At 51.4% G+C, this 3,935-nt stretch overlaps 1 pseudogene; it reads right to left on the bottom strand.

Annotated features, from left to right (window-relative positions):
* Positions 1-1,928: 1,928 nt before the first annotated feature.
* Positions 1,929-2,987, bottom strand: LOC108635327 (annotated as a pseudogene).
* Positions 2,988-3,935: the final 948 nt, after the last annotated feature.

Genomic DNA, 3,935 nt, shown 5'->3' with positions numbered 1-3,935 from the left:
TTCAGTACTTGCATGCAGTGGGACAGATGAGTTGTCATTTGGCTGGTCTCATCTCATGTACCCTTTAAACAATCATATCAAGTAACATCCCATTTTACCTGTGCAGAAATTAGGACCGCAGAGTTAGGGGTTGGTCAGTTGGCCAAGATGTGACAGATGACATGCTGAGGTCAGAAGATGGCACCAAGGACTCCGATTCCAAACCCTGGGCTCTACCTAACACTGCCTGGAAGAAAAGAAGCCACCAGAAACCGGCAAATAATTATTCTAAGGTAGTGGCTGTCAGACACTGGCTACATGAGAATCTCCTGCATAGCTTTTTAAAGCACTTATTGCTAACCCCATGTTAGGGACGTTACATAGTCAGTCTTGCTTAGGCTTCAGAGACAAAGCTAAAAACAGGCCTCTGACCTTGCTTCTAACCTGCCTGGACACTGCCCTGACTGTGAGTGACCGGGAGTGAGTGCCTGCTGTGAGTGCAAGACTGGCAACACCACAGACAAAGATGGGAGGTGAATCTTGAGAGGGTTGAGCCCCTGGAGAGGGGCTGGCCAACCAAGCCCCAGGCCTGACAACGTTCCAAGCTGTACAAGACAAACAGCATTAACATGAACCCAGGCTTGCAATTTGCTCACTGACTACATGACTACATACTTCTCTAACCAGAGAGAACGCAAAGCAGTGCAATACATGTTTCTGGAGCATAAAGTTTATTAAGACAGAACCAAGAGAAGAACCAAGGAGTGGGAATAACTATCCCCACCACCACCAACATGAAGACAAGTGTAGGGGATGGGGGACATGCCCCAGGGTACAGTCCAGTCTCTGAAGTTTCAGCCAGCAGGGGAGGAAGGGCAGCCAGGCCAGGGTGGTGCCTCTTCTGGTCGCCCAGACCACTCCAGAGCATCCTCTGAGCTGGCCAGGGTTTTGGAGAGGGGGCTTTCCTGAAGGCGGTGGAGGTGCTGGATTTGAATCCCATCATCCAGGTGGGAACATGACCAGGTCCCAGGGAGCTTGGCAGGTCATCCATTTGCTATTTCCGGCTTCACTTTATTAGCCCTCTTGCTGGGCAGCCCACAGCAGAGATATCTGGAGAGACATTTCCATATTCTCCCAGCCACCCCCTTCTTTTTCTTGGTGAGGCCAGAGGGAGTGACTGGGGACGTACTCTCGGGCTGCCCAACAAGGGTGGAGCTTCCTGTATCAGGCACATCCGGGAGGCAGTGGGTTCCTTCAGCGACTTTGCCATTGTTGTCATGGGTGCCACTGGTGCTGAGGGTGTCACAGGTGCCATGAGTGCCACCTGTGTCGTGGGTGCCCCTGGTGCCAGGGGTGAGGCAGCTGTCACTGGTGGCACTGGTGTGACAGGTATCACGGTTGCCACGGGTGTCATGTACGTTGCAGGCCCCAGTAGGGTCCCGGGTGCTTGGGGCGACACAGGTAAGGCTGGTGTCCCGGGTGCTTGGGGCGTCACAGGTGAGGCTGGTGACCCGGGTGCTTGGGCGTCACAGGGGAGGCTAGGGTGACAGGTGAGGCTGGTGTCCCGGGTGCTGCAGGCGTCATGGGTGAGGCTGTGATCCCAGGTGTGCCTGGTGTCCCGGGTGCTGCAGGCGTCACGGGTGAGGCTGGTTCCTCTGGTACCGCAGCTGTCGCAGGTGCTGATGGTGTGGCAGGCGCCCCTGGCGTCACTGGTGAGGCTGGTGTCACAGGTGTGGCTTGCTGTCACGCCTGCCGCAGGTGCGGCAGGGGAGCCTGGTCCCGCACGTGGCGTGGCGGTCACCTGCGTGATCGGCGGCTCGGGCGCTGCTCTCACCATGGGTGTTGCGGGTGGAGGGGGCTGGGCTGGGGCTGACGGTCCTCGGCCCTGGGCAGGGTGGGGGAGTGCAGGCTCTCTGGTCTTCTCTCTTGACTCCTGGTTCTCCTGCTGCTCAGTGGTCTCCCAAAAGCCAGGCGGGAATAAGGATGGACTCCTCAGGGCTGGCGGGAGGCATATGTTCTTGGCTGGTGAGGTCGGAGGAGACGGCCGGCCTCACCTTGATGGTGCGGACCCTCATCTTGGGTTCGTTCATGTCACTGACGCTGCTTCTGTCTAAGCCCTGGATTAGGTCCCTGCACCAGCCCAGTATCATCTCCACTGTCACCCCAGGGTGCTCACCACAGGCTGGCGGGAGGGGCTCCTCCTGGCCCATGTTCACCCATGCGTGCTGCCCAACGTCATCTAAAGTGCCTCTGTCGATAGGCTTGAGCGTTAGCATTCTTTCTAGTAAGTCTGTTATGTTGGTGGATAAATATTTGGGCACATGGTACTGCCCGCTAAGCACACGCTGCCGCAGCTCCCAGAAGTCTTGTCCCCCGAAGGGGAGGGATCCAGTTACCATGGTGTAGAGGACGACGCCGAGGCTCCACACATCCACCTCTGGGCCTGTGTAAGGCATCCCCAGGAAGAGTTCTGGGGCCATGAACGCGGGGCTGCCGCAGAAAGTATCGAGCTCATTTCCTGGGTGCCACTGGTTGCTAAGGCCGAAGTCCGAGATTTTTATGTTGTTGTTGGCGTCAAGGAGGAGGTTGCCCAGCTTCAAATCCCGGTGCACCACGCCCCGCTGGTGGCAGTGCTGCAGAGCCGAGACCAGCTGGCAGAACAGGCCTCGGGCTTCCCCCTCCGTCATGCGGCCTTTGGCCTCCAAGTAGGTTTTCAAGTCTCCCCCGCTGACGTACTCCATTACGATAAACAGAGTCTCCTCAGTGTCGATCACTTCCAGTAGCTTAACAATATTCGGGTGGTTTACTGTTCTCAGGCTGTCAACCTCTCGAAACTGCTCCTTGACACTGGAGAGGCTCTGATTTGTCTTTTGGATGACCTTGATGGCTACCAGTCCCTTGGTCAGAGCATGCCAGGCCAACTTCACTTTGGCGAAGTGGCCTTCACCAATTGTTTCAAGGATCTCATAATGCTTTAGACGAGCAATCTTGTTAGTGGAGATGGCCATGAGGTCCTGTATCCCTAACTATACTAACTACCACTAAGCTATACTAATTACCTAACTATACTAACTGTAGCACTAACTATACTCACTACCGCTAAGCCCTCACTAAGAATGCGAACTGTTCTATTCAAGACTGCGGATGCTAACAGTGCTAAAATCTATCCTAATGCTCACAACTATTCTAACAGTGCTAACACTAACTATGCCAGTAAACTCTTAACTATACCAACTTACGCTAAGTATACAAGGATACTAACAGTGCTAACACTAACTATACTATCTATGCTAAGAAACTACTAGCTATACAACTATGCTAACAATAGCAATGATACTCTCTGTACTAATACTGGCAACACTAACTAAAAACAAATAATAAGATAAATGAGAAAAAGAACTAAGGGAAAAAAATGGTAAAAAACAGAAAAAAATGAGGAGGAGAAACTAAAACTGAAAGAAAAAAAATGATCAGACAAATTAAAAAAAATGAGAAAAAGACAAAGGAAAAAGAGAAAAATAAAAAGGAGTAAAAGGAGAAAATCAAGAAAATGGCAAAAACACAGAAAAAAGCTCGCTAACTCTAGGTCCAGCCGTCAGGTCACCAAAATCAGCTTCCTGGGCTCTGTGGACAAAAACCTGTACCCAGCTGGGGTCTTATAAAGGGTTTTTTGTGAGTTTCATCACAGTGATGCCCTGTGAAGTCAGAGCAAGAAATGGACCAATCGTGGCTGGGGATAAACCCAGTGGTTTTCTTCCTTTTCAGCTTCAAGGCCCCTTTACACTTAGGAAAAAGGTCCCAAAGAGAGTTTTCTTTAAATATATTAGAGACTGGCATGCACTTTGTTAGAAATTAAAATCTGTGAGCGGCTTCAGCAACTTTTTCATTTCTAGTTTGAAAATTAGTGATAAGTAAAAAGACCTCATAATGTCTACGCTTGAAATATTCAGTTCTTT

This window comes from Capra hircus, unplaced genomic scaffold, assembly GCF_001704415.2.
Source record: "Capra hircus breed San Clemente unplaced genomic scaffold, ASM170441v1, whole genome shotgun sequence".
Classification (NCBI taxonomy): domain Eukaryota; kingdom Metazoa; phylum Chordata; class Mammalia; order Artiodactyla; family Bovidae; genus Capra; species Capra hircus.
The sequence above is the reverse complement of the archived record's forward strand: the minus strand, read 5'-3'. Positions and strand labels throughout refer to the sequence as shown.